Here is a 17,103-nt window from a genome sequence, read left to right as displayed (position 1 = left end):
TTCAGAATTATATAATTTATCTCAAAATGTGGCCATTGATGAGAGTTTGACCATGTGAAAGGCTGACTTGTTATACCAGTTCGTCCGTAACAAGGCAGCGACAGTTGGGATAAAAACATATGAAGTGTGGCTGGATATATTGACTGGCTATTTGTGGTGGCTTGAATTACATGCAGGCTATGACACCTCGGCACCTTCAAAATGATCCAATTTCTGGGACAAGACTAGCTCTCGTGCTCAAACTTTTATATGGTCTTCAGCTTAGAGAGCACACAATATGGACGGACAATTTCTACAACTCTCCAGCATTGGCTGGAGAACTGAAGGTTGTGAGTGTGACTGTGAGTTTGGGGACACTGCGGACCAAAGCCAATTTGTACCCTACGAATTGGCGCGCCTTACAGAAAAGGACATCTTAGTCAAGTGTTGGGATGCACCTCGGGAGATGTGGATCTTATGGTGTGGAGGGATAAAAACCGCGTGGCGCTTATTTCGACATACCATGGTTTCGAATCTACCAGGTGTGGGGATACATTGAAGCCGACTGTCATGTAGTACTACAATCTTTGTATGGGCGGAATAGACCCCAATAACCAGCAGATTGCAATGTATAGGACTAGGGTGGTACAAAAAAAAATGTTTTTCCTGCTCACTCTAGTAACTTTGAGGGGCTATACTAGATTCTCCGAGCGAGAAGGTGAGCTCACGGGGCTCTAACCTGACGTTGCTAACACTAGTCCTAACAAGAGCAGTGCTTCACAGAATCTACCACCGGATCGGAAATTCGACCCACTGAGAAGATTCGGCGAGAAACTCAGTGGGCTGTGTCTATGGGTTAGTTCGCTCGTCGAACTCTTCGTTGTAATCGAGGAGTTCGGAGGGGTTTTCATTTCGTGCCGAGATGACTGAGGTCTCGCGTTGTAGTAGTTCTCGCGTTGTAGTAGGTCTAGCGTTATAGTAGGTCTCGCGTTATAGTAGGTTTCGTGTTATGGTAGGTCTCGCGTTATAGTAGGTCTCGCGTTGTAGTAGGTCTCGCGTTGTAGTGGGTCTCACGTTATAGTAGGTCTCGCGTTGTAGTACGTCCCGTGTTAAAGCAGGTCTAGTTTTATTGTTAGGTCAAAATTGGCAAAAGCATTAAAACCATTTGCCGAAGAAAATTTGCCAAGGAGTGTATGTTAGAAGTTTGCAGTATTTTGCAGTCCTGAAAAGAAAAATGAATTCGAAAAAAATTGTTTGTCAAGGCAAACAGTTGTTCAACGTATAGAAATTATGGCTAATGATTTAAAAACAACATTGACTAACCGTATGGCTGGTTTTGAATCATTTTCCATAGCATTAGACGAGAGCACCCATTTGTCTGACCCAGCTTACCTAACTGGCTATATTTAAGGCTTATTATAGTATGTCAGAATATTTAGACGATAACTTTAAATGATAAAGTAGAATAATTTAAGTTTTATTTTTTATTTTTATGTAGATTATACTTACATCTAATATTTGTACGCTTTACTAGCAGGACATAGTGATACATTTATTAATATTAGCTTATTAATCTTTGTTACACTATGACCACAAATAATAATAAAAAAAAATAAAAAAAAATTCTTCGAGGTGTTGTTAAGGAGTTCACTGTTACTGAGGATTCCCTTGCTTTACACCCGCTAAAAGGAACCACTACAGGAGAGGATATTTATAATGAAGTACAAAGGGACTTCACGAGTTTTGGCTTGTCATGGTCAAAATTAATTGGAGTATGCACTGATGGTGCACAGAGTCGACTTATGTAAAGGTTTCATCGGAATATATAATGAAAAAGCAACAGAATTAAATGTGCAAAAAGGTTATTTGATAGTCCTTCATTGCATTATCCACCAACAGAGCTTATGATCTAAGTCCATTCGACTCCAGTAATGAATGTGGTAGTAAAAATCATCAACTTTAATCGATCCCGAGGGCTTAACCACCGTCAGTTCAAGGCGTTTTTGGATTAAGTATCAGCTGAATATAACGACGTAACATATTATTGTGAAGTCAGATGGCTGAGCAAAGGAAAAATGTTGGAACGGTTTTACGAGAAATGAGATAAGAGCAGACTTTATAAAAATAAAAGTAAAACCACTATCTGAATTAAGTGACCTAAAATGGTTACGTGGCTTAGCATTTCTGGTCGATCTTACAGGCTATTTGAATGATTCAAATTTGAAACTTCAAAAACAAGGACAGTTAGTAAAAGATTTGTACAGCCATTTGAAAGCGTTTCAGATCAAACTACGCTTGTGGGAGTCACAGATGCTGTCTGGTAGCAGTTACCATTTCAACACGCTCTCTGCGTATGAAAATATTGCTTATGCTCTATATGCTGAAGAATTTTCGAACAGATTTAGCGACTTCAAAAACACGGAAGACTGTTTCAGTTTATTTGCTACTCCTACAAAATGTAATGTACAAAATGCTCCAATACATACACTTACAAATCGAGATGATCGAGATTCAAGAAAACTCACTCCTAAAATCCAAAATTTAAGACGTAGAGTTGTGCGATTTCTACAAAAAAATACCTAGACGAAGACTATTTTCCGCAGCTTAGAAAGTTCGCAAGAAGATTGATTTGTGAGTTTAGCAGTACTTATAAATGCGAACAGTTTTTTTCATTGATGAAGTTAATAAATCGACACATCGAAAAAGACTGACTGACGATAATTTAACGGCCGTCTGGTTAAGAACTCGCTTTGTACTATTTCCAGTCATTCAACATAAATATTATACCTACTGTGGAATCTAAGCGACGGCAACTTTATAGAAAAAAACAAAACTATTGTTGTGTGTAAAACCTAACCAAATCTATGAATGAAATTTAACATTCAATAAGCTTTATCTATATTATATGTACTTATACTTAAATTTTTAATATGAGTATAAAAAATCAATCTCGAATCGAAATAAATATCCAAAACACGAACAACTATAGTTACAAAGTTTGCCCATTATTACAATAGTCATAAAATATAATGAACATTTTACGTGATTAGTAATGCAGGATGGAGGTAACTATCGATACGGGCGCAATTATATCACTGTTTATTTAAAAAATAATGCAATAATATCGATACAATTCAATCGGTATCGATAGTTACTACCGCCCTATTTGTTTTTGCCGCGAAACAGACAATAGCACTCAAAGCGGGTGACGGGATTTACGTCGTTGTGTTTCTGGGAAAATGTTGAGGCTGCAAATGTTTTATCGGTTATTTATCGTAGCTAGTTATTGTAATGTTGTATACGTCCGTATTTTGGCTAACAAGCCATAACAATGGCTGTTCAGATTGTACCATAACAACTTATCTTATCTGGGTTCCGGTTTGAAAGATGCGTTATTTAGAATTATGTTTAGCTTAGTTGGGTATTTCCGGAACACTATTTTATCGTATCGGATAGCGTATTCAATGTTTTTATTGATATCGCATTCAAGCCGGACATTGCACTTTGAACGTGTGATGGTAGTATTTTTCGTTACGTCTTATTACGTGCTCAGAATACGGCATTGAGTAGCGGTTGATTCGTCTAAAATAGTTGCCATATTTGTTTAGACAAAATGATCAATTTATAACTAGAAAACTACCCGCCTTCGTCCAATTATAGCATTCATTGGAACTCAGAGAGTTGCACGGACTTTTTGCCGAATTAATTTCATAAGCGCCAAAGGTATTTGGAATAAACGACAATGACTTTCACTTTAGAATGGAGGTCTTGATTGTGATGCAGTGTTATAGTTTTAATGTGATTCAGGCAATAATTTAATTACATTCTTTTTTTTATTGTTTAGGTATGTGGACGAGCTCACGGCCCACTATTACTTTATTGAGATATAAGTTCTATGGTCTCAGTATAGCTACAACGGCTACCCTTCAAACTGAAACGCATTACTGCTTCACGGCAGAAATAGGCGGGGTGCTTAACCGTGCGGACTCACAAGAGATCCTACCACCAGTAACAGTTTTCATTTATTTTTATTTAATTTAATTTTCAAATATGTAAGTTAACTCTTTATTTACGTTGTTAATAGCGCTTGGAGATGCTCAACGTTATTATTTTTTCGGTTAGTCCCACAATTTTCTCTTCAGATTAAGCAATATTTATTGTCTTGCACAATATTGTGAACTTTTTTCCCCCTACCTATTCTAGTATCCTCGAGGGCTTATTCTAGATTCACCGAACTAGTAGGTGAGCTCGTGGGGCTCAAACCTGAGGTTGTTGCTAACACGAATCCTAGCGAGAGCCGTGCGTCGCAGAATCTACCATCGGATCGGAAACGCGACCCACTGAGAAGATCCGGCGAGAAACTCCGTGGGCTGTGTCTGAGGGTTGTCTTAGAAATACGATTCACTCTCAATGTATCTTCGGATTCGTCTTTCCCAGAGTCTACCAGATATTCTGGCGCTTTTATTAACAGAAGTCGACATAATTATTTCTTGAACGATGTACGGTTCCTGTCAATGTAGCACGGAGCTTCAGTAGACGTTGGTGGTGTTGGTGAGTGAAAGAGCTGAGAGACTCGACGTTGATGATGACTGAATTTAGTGTTCTTTAGGTTTTAGCAGGTACGGGAACGGTTGAATTTGGTGCTTCCTTTTGATGTAGTGCGTGCGGGGAAGTTGGATTCTGTGTGTTTCTTCTGCTTCTTTTTGTCTTGATTTAGCAGACGCAGAACAGTTGGTTTAAAAGTTCCGAGTTTTTTTACACAAATTTAAAACAGTTTTTATTTGTTGCTTTTATCAGCATTTATGTTCGATTCGCATTACGTTAAGTTTCTTTATGTAAAACACAGGAAAAGATTCTTTAGAAGAAGCAAGTACTTTCTTTGAAATTCCGAATTAGATAGAATGTGCTTCCAGGAAGACGCATCCAACTCAGTAGAGACTCAGAAGTGTTGTCTTAGCATTTATGGTGAGCAGTTTTTTTTCTGAGCTTGGTGCCGAATCTCCTACGAGGTCCCCGTACACAGGGGGCGCGCGGGGTATGAGAGACTGGATGGTCCACAGATGTTGGGAGCTGACCGCGGGCCCAAGTATGGTATTTAGGGCCCTACCTACTAAACGACACCCTTGCACTCTCGCCCAAGTGTCCGATCCTTCCCGACGCTAAGCCTCGAGCGGGGTAAGAGGGATTATAAGCATGTTGCTAAACACAATCCTGTAATCAGACACAACCCACTAAGTTTCCCGGATTTTGGAAGTTCGCCGCATCTTCTCAGTTGATCGCGTTTCCGATCCGGTGGTAGATTCTGGGAAGCACTGCCCTTGCTAGGGTTCGTATTAGCAACGTTAGGTTAGAGCCCCGTGAGCTCACCTACTCGCTCGAAAAATCTAGTATACCCTCTCAAGGTTACTAGAGTGGGCAGGAAAAACATTTTTTTTGTACCGCCCTGGTCCTATACATTGCGAGCTGCTGGTTCTTGGGGTTTATTACGCCCATACAAAGATTGTAGTAATACATGACAGTCGGCTTCAGGGTAACGCTGATATAGCCTCTCAAGGCTATCAGCATAGGTAGGAAACAAAAGGAACAGTTTGCTACTCCAGTTGATTATTATTCTATTTACGCTCTAGCAAACGAAACTTTGTCGAAACGAATAAATTAAATAAAAAAAAACTGTTTGTGATGTCATTGGCTAATTATACCTAGTCAGGTCATAAATTCTGTCACATGTTTAATGTAAAATAATTGAAACAAGTTTATTCATTACTAGCGACCCGCCCTCGCTTCGCTTCGGAAACATTAAAACACACATGAAACCAAAAAAAATAAATAAAAAAAAGTAGCCTATGTTCATCAGGGACAATGTCGGCTTCTAATGGAAAAATAATTTTTCAAATCGGTCCAGTAGTTTCGGAGCCTATTCGAAACAAACAAACAAACAAATCTTTCCTCTTTATAATATTAAGTATAAGTATATAAGTATAAGTATAGATGTAACCATTCATATACCAAAATTAACTTAACAAAACATAGATTCTTATGACACTAAAGTTTATTCAAAATGACCTCCGTGATTTTGAATACAAGCCTTCAATCTGCGCGGCCAGTCGTCTATCGCAGCACGAACGAGGTCCATGTCAATATTGGCGGCTGCCTTAATCAAGGATGTCTTGAGTGACTCCAAATTGGGATGAGGCTTTGAGCACGCCTTTTCCTCCAAGTGTTGCCATATCTTGTAATCTAACGGATTCAAATCTGGACTGGAGGAGGGCCAGTCTTCGTGCCGGATGAAGTCAATTTCACGCGCCGCCAGCCAGTCTTGTGTGCTCTTCGCTCTATGAGCTGGCGCCGAATCTTGTTGGAATACCCAGTGCCTGTTATTGAACATGGTATGAGAAACAGGTTCCACAAGGTTCGTCAGGACTGTATTTTGATACACAACTGCATTCGTTTTTACACCTTTCTCACAAAAATGTACCTCTGTTAAGCCCCAATAAGGAACTCCCAACCATACCATGAGCGAGGATGGAAAATGACCTCGTTGAACACGCGGAATACGGTTGCTCGCTTCTTCACTACTGTGTGCGTACACTTTATCATTTTGTTTGTTGTAGCTCTCTTCTACGGTAAAAATTTTTTCATCCGAAAAAAGAATTTCCCGATATTTTTTTCCCGCGTACCGCTTCAACAAAGCGCGGCATCTCTTCAGTCTCAGGTCCATTAGACGAGCATTCAAACGATGTCCTGTTTTTCTTCGATATGCCCGAAGCTCTAAGTCTTCATTTAACACCCTTTTCACCGTGGTTCTTCTTAACCCCATCTGAAGGGCCAACAGTTTCTGCTTACGTTTGGGATTTCTTTGAATTCGCGCCTTCACAGCTTTTATCACTGCTGGAGTCCTAACAGACCGAGGGCGACCACTTCTTGACCTGTCATCTACACTAGAGTCTTCATTGTATCATTTGATGGTACGATAAACGAATCTTTTGGTTATATTCAAATTTTTCACTATGTTAAAAATTTGAATTGGCGCGTAACCGCAACGATGCAACGCAATAACTGCAACACGGTCTTCTTTAAGCGTCCACTCCATATTTAAAAATGAGTAAAATTCTAAAAGTATACATTTTTATTTTCATGAACAATTCCAAATTCGAATTCAATAAACTTTTTTGTGGCCAGCATTCTAAAAGAAAAGTTTTTACTGTGTGACAATACTTATGACCTGACTAGTTATAATTGGCACATTCGGAGTGCCTTTTTTAAACACTTAGTAGAAAATGTTATGTTTGAGTTATAGACATGAAATTTTTACTAATGGGTAGCTAATACGATGTAGTATAACTTTATGTAATAAAAAGGAGGAAAAGGAGGCGCCTTTTTGAGAAGTTTTAGGATTGTTGTAAAAATTTATGAAAAAATAACAGATTTATGCTAAAAAAACATGTTTATTTTCAATTGAGGGGAGGGTTTTATCCCACTTTTTCATTTTACGAGGACGCCTAAATACTTCCAATCATTATGGGAATTGTTTAACAGCGATAGATAATTTAGTTCAAAAGTTACACCATTTTGTTTACACCGGAGTCGCAGTAGTGAACAAAAAAATTTAAATTTCCAGAAGAAAGAAAAATTTAGCATTTTTTAAATAGTTTTCCCTCGATAAAATTAAACATAGATTCCCTCATTTCGATATGTGCACATTATAAAGAATCATACTGTATACTACCTTTTTATGTACGTCTTATCTTATCATTGACTTATTAAGCTCTGTTATGTTTCGCTGCGAGTATCCCTGGACAATATTGAACTGAAGTTCAGTGTCCTCGCGCGTCACTATCAATCACGCGGCAAGAACAACGTTAGACTGTTGAAAAAATGTGAACTGTAATTAGATAAATCGGTGAACAGAGATTATAAAATGCAGAGAGGACAAGCACTTATGTATAATAAACGCGAAGAAGAAACAGGAACGAGTATTTTTATCATTTACACTGTGAAGTACTTAATCTGCATGTAGATTTTTATATGGGATTTTAAGACCTGGTAACTAAGACCTTTAGGTCATGTCTTATTTTAATTTATATTCTTATTTTTATGAATAACGATAATATGGAGTGAAATGAAATGAAGATGATTAATTTGAGACATTAATCAACTGGGATGAAATTAAGTGAAATGAGATATGAGATGAAATATAATCTCAGTAAAATGGTGGTCATTTACTGAGATTTTTTCAGTGGACTTTTTGGAGGATCCCGAGAAGTTACGTCCAGCGGCTTTGTTTCGTTTTCTCACATTTGTGCACTTACACAGATATTAAACAGTTAATAAACCACCGTTATTACAAATTTAAACCTGAGGAAACACTAAATAGACAAAATAAAACAAATCACACAACTTCAATCCTCGCGTTCCCGCCAAAAAGTCTCGCATTTAGATTTCATAGTCAGTTTATCATAGATTAAATTAATTTGATATTTCTATCTATTCGGCTTTTTCCTTATATAAACATTCCATTTATGACAAAATACGAACATCAATTTTGAAAATAACAAAATAGAAAGAATTGAAAAAAGAATCTATATATTAATACGTGAAGCAAAAACTGTGTATCCCTTTTTACGAAAATTGCGCGGACGGAGGAGTATGAAATTTTCCACACTTATAGAGAATATAGAAAAGAAGTCCACAATGCTAATATTTTTTTTAAATAATGCATAAAAGATACATTAAATCAACAAAGAAAACATTACACACACTACCATGTATTTGACACACACACACTCTTTGCTTATTGTCAAACTTTTGTTATTGCTTAAAGTCTGTAGTCAAATTGAGAATAGGTTAGTATTGTTTATCTTTAATATTACGAGTATTTGTCTATAGTGTAGTCTTGGCGAAATCTATAACAATACGACAATAATAATGTTGAAACTTATAATTTCAATTAATTATAGTCGAATTTCGACTACTACGGGACCGCTAATTTTTTTTGAAGAGTCAGATATCATTGAGATATTTAAAATCGGGGCTATAGTCTAGCGGCTAGTCACGAGAAATCACGAAATGAATTAATTATTGTCAACGTTTTTTTTTTCAGTTCATTCATGGCCGGTTTAGATAATTGAACGTTAAATTATAATTACACGCTGAACTATTTCAATACAGTTTTCATCTGCTTTACCCAGTAGAAATTAACGTTTGAATAATCGACTTTTAGATAAACAAGAATACTGGTGACATTCTTTGTTTGTTCATTTTCGCTTCCCGTTTTTTTGCGTTTAACCTTTCTACAGTTTTTTTTTTCATTTTGTGAAAGGAATCTGGCACATAGTTGGCTAACGAGTGGTTTTAGGCAAACCGGTGTATATGATATGATATATCCTAAGACGTATTTTAACTAAACTGACAAATTAGCTACTAACAATTGACTACTAGGTTTCATTCATTTCTTTTATAAGCTATGCGTATCTGTTTAAATAAAAATGAAAGTGTTTGTCTGTGGTTTTGAAATAAGGCTTTTATTCAAGCTCACGTGGTTACTGTTTCTATAACTACAAAAAAAACTTACTGGTGGTAGGACCTCTTGTAAGTCCGCACGGGTAGGTTCCACAACCTATTTCTGCCGTGAAGCAGTAATGCGTTTCGGTTTGAAGTGTGGGGCAGCCGTTGTAACTATACTGAGACCTTAGAACTTATATCTGAAGGTGGGTGGCGCATTTATGTTGTAGATGTCTATGGGCTCCAGTAACCACTTAACACCAGGTGGGCTGTGAGCTCGTCCACCCATCTAAGCAAAAAAAAACTAAACCCCAAAAATAAAGAATCTCTGTTGTTTTCATTATTTATTTTTATCGCTGTGTTATTTAGTCTCTGCAAAAATTAAAACAACCCGGGTAGAACAGCGAGTACACATAGTGTGATAATTATTACTATACATGGTTATTATAATGTATATAATATGTAGCGTACCTATATTAAATACATACTAATCAGTCATCATCACGCATTTTCCCGTGCCTCTGTTACTGGCGTCTTTGGACGAAGTTACATTTTACAATAATCTACATAGTTTGTAAATACCATTATTTATTAAGTACGTTGAAATAATTAAGTTTAGATTTTATAGATTACACATTTGATAGATTTAAATGAGGAATAAAATCTAGAAAAAAAAAACAAAATGTGTGCAATTGCACACGTGGTAGAAGTGAAACCTTCCAAAATTAAAATACAATTATCCTAAACGTCTTAAGTATATGTAAAATTTTGTCATTAGTAAATAATTGTAAGGTAGCGCCCTCTGTGAATTGATATTTTAATTTCACGTATAATCTTAAATTAAAATTCACTACAAGAGCTTTCATACTCACGTTAGTATTAAAAAATCTCACAGATGGCGCTGTATTAAATAGTATGTATATTTCTGTCTCATTCTTTGCTGGCTTCATCCTACACATTTTTGTATTTGTGTCTCTTACCTGTCGTTTTTTCCGTTGCATCCGGTTTGAAATCAGAACGATACAAAAGAAGTTTTCACTTCAAAAAAATTACTAAAAAAAAACATTGCGACCTAAGAGGTTTGAGTTATTACTAACGTGACCATACGTCCCGCTTCGGGCGGGATTGTCCCGTTTTCAGGCTGTCCGTCCCGCTGTCCCCAACGAGAACAAAAATGTCCCGCTTTCATTTATCTGTTGCGCATGTGTTTATTAGAAACTTCCCAAATACTTACTTATCCCAAATCCTTATCGTATTACAAAATACATACTAAAGTAACTCTAATTTTGCTGTAGAAAAGTAGTTTTTTGTTGCGAAATTATTTATAAACTAGCGACCCGCCCTCGCTTCGCTTCGGAAACATTAAGACACACATGAAACCAAAAAAAAAATATATATATAAAAAAAATTAAAAAAAGTAGCCTATGTTCATCAGGGACAATGTCGGCTTCTAATGGAAAAAGAATTTTTCAAATCGGTCCAGTAGTTTCGGAGCCTATTCGAAACAAACAAACAAACAAATCTTTCCTCTTTATAATATTAGTATAGATATTAATAAAATATTTTGTATCTCAGGAATGTGGATAAGATAGGATCATAATAACAAATTTCTTAATAATTTTGCAACGTTTCGATCTTATATTAGACCTTCATCAGGCATCAGACACAAAATATTTTATTAATAATTATGGACGATAATATTGACTAGAGGTCCCGCAGTAGTCGAAATTCGACTATAATTGGAATTGTAAGTTTGTACACTATTATGATTGTATTTTATACTTCTATAATAACAAATTTCGCCAAGGCTACACTATGAAAAAAATTTAATAAAGACAAACAATATTTAATCTATTCTTAATGCATGCGTGTGTGCGACAAATACATGGTATGTAGTGTGTGTAATGTTTTCTTTATTGATTTAATGTATCTTTTATGCATTATTTAAAAAAAATATTAGCATTATGCACTTCTTCTCTATATTCTCTATAAGTGTGAAAAATTTCATACTCCTCCGTCCGCGCAATTTTCGTAAAAAGGGATACAAAGTTTTTGCTTCACGTATTAATATATAGATAATAGTAATTTTTAAAAATAATTTAAGGGCAAGTTGATGTAAGGATTAAGATGTCAGTGAGGGTAAAATACAATAATAAATTATTTCAAGTAATTTTTTAAACCATATTTTTTATTTTGCACTTATATATTACATCTTACCCCGACATACCCTATATATTTATTTATATACGAAATTCCGTAGGCGTGTCCCGCTTTGACACGAAAAAACAATGGTCACGTTACTTATTATTCAAATATTTATGGAATAGATTCATTCCCGCCTTTAGCCGCGTCCAGCCGCGTCACTACACCGGTCAGTGTTCGTCAGGGGGGTGCAACTCCCATACAAAGGAAAAGAACGTTCAACTAGCGCCATCTTTAGGAACCGGCGAGGTCATTTTTGAAACGTTTTGGCCTTAATGAACTAATAAACCCACTAGATGGCAGATACGAGTTCTGACTCAAAAAACATGTTAGCGTACTTTGAAGCAGTGCTTCCACTTTTAGGGAATTCTCCCTTTTTTAGGGAAAAATAGCTGATATTTTGGCGGATAAAGACAATTTAAAAAATACCAGGATTTAGGATATTTCGGGGTAAAAAGCAAAGCCTATACTAGTAACTCTTGTGAATTTTAAAATAAACGATAATTAAAGTAAAACAATGAACATTTTATTTTATGGAGAGAATGACATTAAGTCGAGTTGACAAGTAAAAGAATAAAACAGAGTTGTGTATAAAAACTATAAAGAAGGTTTGATTCAACAGTAACCCTCTAGTAAAGTAAATCATAGATTAAGCCACTGCTTTTTTCTTAGGGATTCCCCAGAATCCCAATTAGTATAATCCGCCAAATTTTTATTTACCTATTTTCGTTGATGTCACCAGAACTTACTTGTATTGTAATATACAGGTACTTCATGTACCATGAAAGATTATCATGGTAATTTCATTTACGAAAACCTTGTAATTGTCATTTCACTTTTGCTAGCAGTTCCTTCTTCAAAGACTGAGGTGGAAAGATTATTCAGTGTTCTCAAATGTAAAAACTGACAAAAGAAACAGGCTTTCTAATGAAACCCTGAACGGCTTGCTTCATAGAAAGTTCCCAACTTTGCCAGCAAACAATTGCTCAATTTTAGAACCGAACAGTGTTAGGTTGCGTGCAGCAAAAGAATATAAAAGCAATGCGTCGACTTCCTTGATAATTCTAATCCTATAGATCTATGATCTTCTGGGGGCGTTTATATTATATATACCTACATTAAATAATATGCTGTGGTTTATTTTCTGTATTTTATTTATGCTTTCTATATAAAGGATTTATGAAAGTTGTTTAAGAAATTTTAGGGATAAATTCAAAAGAAACTAGGGTAAAATGTGGTAAAAAAAACGTAAGTGGAAACACTGCTTTGAAGTTTTCAAAATTCCAGGGCCGTAAAATAATCTCAAAAAAAAAAAAAAATGTTTTCAAAATGTCGTTTAAAACGCTTTTATTTTTTAAATCGTTTTTTTTGGTCTTGGTGTGAGTTATTTTACGTTGTAGTATTAATTTAGAGCAACTTTTAGCTTTATGAGAATATTAGACGATTAGACATTGAGAAACTCTGTTTTGAATTCTCTTTAGACATAACTTGGCTCCAATACTTTTTTCTTCGTTAGCGTTTCGTAAGCCTGTGTAACTATTTTCATTTCTTACAGAAAGTTTATTATTAAAAATCAGCATGCCTCGAAGATCGAAAATGAAATGCTATTTCGGATGCCTTGATAACGGTGAGTTTACACTATTTTCCCGGTATATTATTTGCTAACAGAATTATTATTCATAATATAATTAAATGAATTAGCACCAACTAATGGTCCTTCCTATTTCTGCTGCCTAGCTATCATATATGTTAAGTTTGATCAAAACAGTCGGTATTAAGTCTCGTACTATCACACACACAGCTCAGATAATAAAATTGTCTCAAGTGGGTGGAAGTATTTATGTTTTGCAACTCCGCGTATTATATGCTTATTGTCAAGTGGGCCCGAACTAGTTTTTTGGAATGATCAATCAGTCATGCTTTCCTGTTTAAATAAAATACAGCACAATTGATCTCACATCCAAAGTTAGATGATGGCATTCACGTTTTGTTTCCTGGTGTTTGATAACCAAGTTACACCAAGTGGCCTGTGACCACGTTCATCCTTCTACCCAATATAAAATAATGATTTAATTTTTGTAGACAAAGGTTTGATAATGACAATTTTATGGAAAAATTATAAGGAGCACTAAAATGTCTGAAACATGAAAAGATTGATGCACTATATTTGAACCAGAACGTGTTATGTAATATATTAATTTGTAAGTATGATTACATTAACACTAAATTTTTCATGGTCGTATTTTTCAATATTTGTTACATACTTAAGATACTTTGTTTCTCCGTTTCAGAAGAGAAACTGATTCAGCAAGGAACGTGAACTCTCAAGGATCTTAATTTTTTTTAAATATGTTTATAATTTATAAATTAATAATTGAAATAGTTCATAAGAACTAAATTGATGCCAATTTTGTTTTAAAATAGGTTGCTTAGTTCTTATAGTTATAGTATTACGTTTGAATAGTTGTAATTAGTAAGTTAGTAATATATGAAAATACTGATATAAATTTTTGTAAAAAACCTTTTGTAAATTCTACGAGAAGATGATTTTAATTAATAATCAAAAGTCAACGGTCTTCAAAAGCATTATTTGCAATTATTTAGATTAACTGTGGAATATATTTGCTAAGTTGTGTTTTCTGTATGAGCAGATATAAATGAAAATGCCCAAACATGATTATGTTTCTTACATTTTCATTATGTGAAATCAATATGCTTGTGACTGAGTATATTAATAATTTATTAAAACTTAAGTGATAGACAGCAACCCCTATGGCACTGCTGAAGTTTATAAGCACTGGTGACCACTTATCATGAGCCGGGTTGCGTGCTCGTCTGCTGTTGAGTGCAATAAAAATTTTCGAAACCCTTTCTATTATTTAGATGTAATATTAATGTACATTTAATTTGGATTAAAAGATAAATTTACATTTTATGTTTGCATGTGTATGTTTATAATTCATTTGCATGTAACGAACATCAGTTTCTTTTGTAACAAAATGCAAACTAATGGTTTGTAATGAATGTAATTAACTTTAAGATGATTTTCTTTCAATCTGCTGTTTGTTTCATCTAGTATTACCAAAGCTAAAGCATCAGAAACGTCAGAATAGAAATAATTTAGATAGGGAATAAAAGTATAACTATTGTAATCATGTCTAAGATTACTATAAGCGTCATTAAGTACAAACTATCAATATTTAAGAGTACTTTAAATCATCATTACATTTTTTAAACATTTTTTGTTTTTTTTTGTTTTTCAAATCATGTAACAAAACGTTTGTGCAGAACAAAATGTCACATGTGATGAACATGATTGTGGGTTAATCGTTTCTTAAATTTCTAAATGTTTATAAGAATGCTAAGAATAATTTAGTATTCACTTTAGTGTGTGTATTATCTCTACAATGCTAGTTTAAATGACAATTATTGTATGACGAAGCATAGGTAGTGTTTATAGATGTAATATTTTCATACAAGGTCATGATCTGTCACGATCAACTTTAAGCAAGAACTGCCATCGTTAAGAAACAAATTTATTAAATTTAATTCAAATTGTCTACTATGTTTGTAATGGAAAGCTGACATGTTTATATTTCGCACAAATGACTTAATTGACATTGAATGATTTGATTATCTAGACTTAATTAACTTTTAGATAACTTTCGATTTAATGTTATTAAGTACTCTAGTAGGATTAATCTAGAGGAGTTATTGTTATTCGAAATTTTATACAATTGTACGTTCATACAATCTTTTAACAGAAAATTGTTTGTAATATAGGGAAATTAAATAGCTTACAGAGAATTACAGCTTTTTATTTTAAAAAACTGTTTTCTCTCTGTATGAAAAGATCTTATCGATTAGAATGCTGAACACAATCAAACATTCCTTAATATCTCATAAGTACTACCGGGAATTTCAGCGATTCTAAACGATAAGATTTTTTCATAAAGAGAGTTATTAAAAATATTAAAATTACTAAAAAAGCCACCTGGTGGGGGGTAGGGAGACTAATAATCGACCGTAGCGACGCCTGCTGGACCGGGCTTTAACTAAAGCAAAAATAAAAATGAGAGTTGCGCATCTATCTCTAATATATTAAGTGTATAATCTATGGTGTTCGTAAATACGTCCCGCGACGCGCACGCACAGACCCACATCGACTGTGCGTTTTGTTTTTTTTTTTCAATTCTTGCGTTACGTAATTCGAATGCTTATCAGTTGTATTTGGACTGTGTAGTGGACAGTGTGGTTGTTCGAATTATAGTATCAATTACTCGATATACGTGGTGAGTTTGTTGTTCAAAAATAGTTCGTTTATTTGTCGAATTATGAAGATTTTATGACTAAAAAAAAAATTATTATTTTTGTAAAATTAATTAAAGGATCCGTATGCACGCGTAATAGTTTTTTTAAATCATTCATTATTTTTAATATAGGTAGGTAGTTCATAAACATTTTCAAGTTTTATTTGAACTTGAACACCAAAAGATAAAACTCGAATCACACAATACACAATATGTTATAAGTGTAGCCTATGAGAAATTGGAACATAAAACGGGTTTTGGCGACATATTAATGTTTAAATCATGATTTGACCGTTCGGCGTCTCCTAAAGAAAACTTGATAATTATTGTCAAGCGAGCTTAATGTCAGTGGACAGCCTTAACCCTTGAAAGTAAAAGGTAAAGACAGTGATATATTAAACAAGACTTAAATCTCATCCGGGATAGCTGGTAGGATTTATATTTTGAGGTCTGTTAATTTGAAAAATGTGCCGCGATATATTATTGATTTTGAGAAAATGGATTTTCGAATATTTTTTTCAATTTCATAGTCAGGGACGCGAACGACCGAGACGGCGTGAAAGTATTTAAAAAACGAATAGGGCTCTCGGAAAATAAGAGAATCTTCTTGATACATATGTAATATGTTTTTATTTTAATTAAGTCGCTTGGGGAAATCTAAAAGGGCCACATCTTTCATTGACCCTTGTTTTCGATTGATAGACCGACGGTCCGGAGATAATCTTCATAGTTTCAGCAGGACGCGTAGGAGAATCTAGGGAGTCAATCATGATAGAAGTTAAAGTTAGTAGCATCCATCATCATGAGCGGTACATACGGATGGATCACGACGCGTCGAGCCCACTGAGTTTCTCGCCGGATCTTCTCAGTGGGTCGCGTTTCCGATCCGGTGGTAGATTTTGCATAATCGGATCGCTTGATACCAAGCTGCCGTCTTATCCTTTAGGCCACGATGACTTAACTTTTCTTATTATCTTCCACCTACCGGTCCGCGAGTAGCCGGAATAGCCCCTTAGGCTACCATCGATTAGATAGGTATCTTAAACAAATTCTTAACTTCTAACGAAGGCTGACATGATTAGGCGGTCCCTCATACCCGATCGTGTAGATC

General features: G+C 35.0%; 1 protein-coding gene across 1 annotated transcript in view; it reads left to right on the top strand.

Annotated features, from left to right (window-relative positions):
* Positions 1-13,034: 13,034 nt before the first annotated feature.
* The window catches only part of LOC101735980 (facilitated trehalose transporter Tret1-2 homolog), a 35,126-nt gene continuing 31,057 nt past the window's right edge, over positions 13,035-17,103 (top strand). Inside the window, exons 1-3 of the mRNA XM_012696231.4 lie at positions 13,035-13,309; positions 13,765-13,883; positions 13,974-15,974. The gene's annotated coding sequence lies outside the window, so the exon portion shown is untranslated. The remainder of the gene's footprint in view (positions 13,310-13,764; positions 13,884-13,973; positions 15,975-17,103) is intronic.

Source organism: Bombyx mori, chromosome 26, assembly GCF_030269925.1.
Source record: "Bombyx mori chromosome 26, ASM3026992v2".
NCBI lineage: Eukaryota > Metazoa > Arthropoda > Insecta > Lepidoptera > Bombycidae > Bombyx > Bombyx mori.
This window is presented reverse-complemented; position numbering and strand designations above follow the sequence as displayed.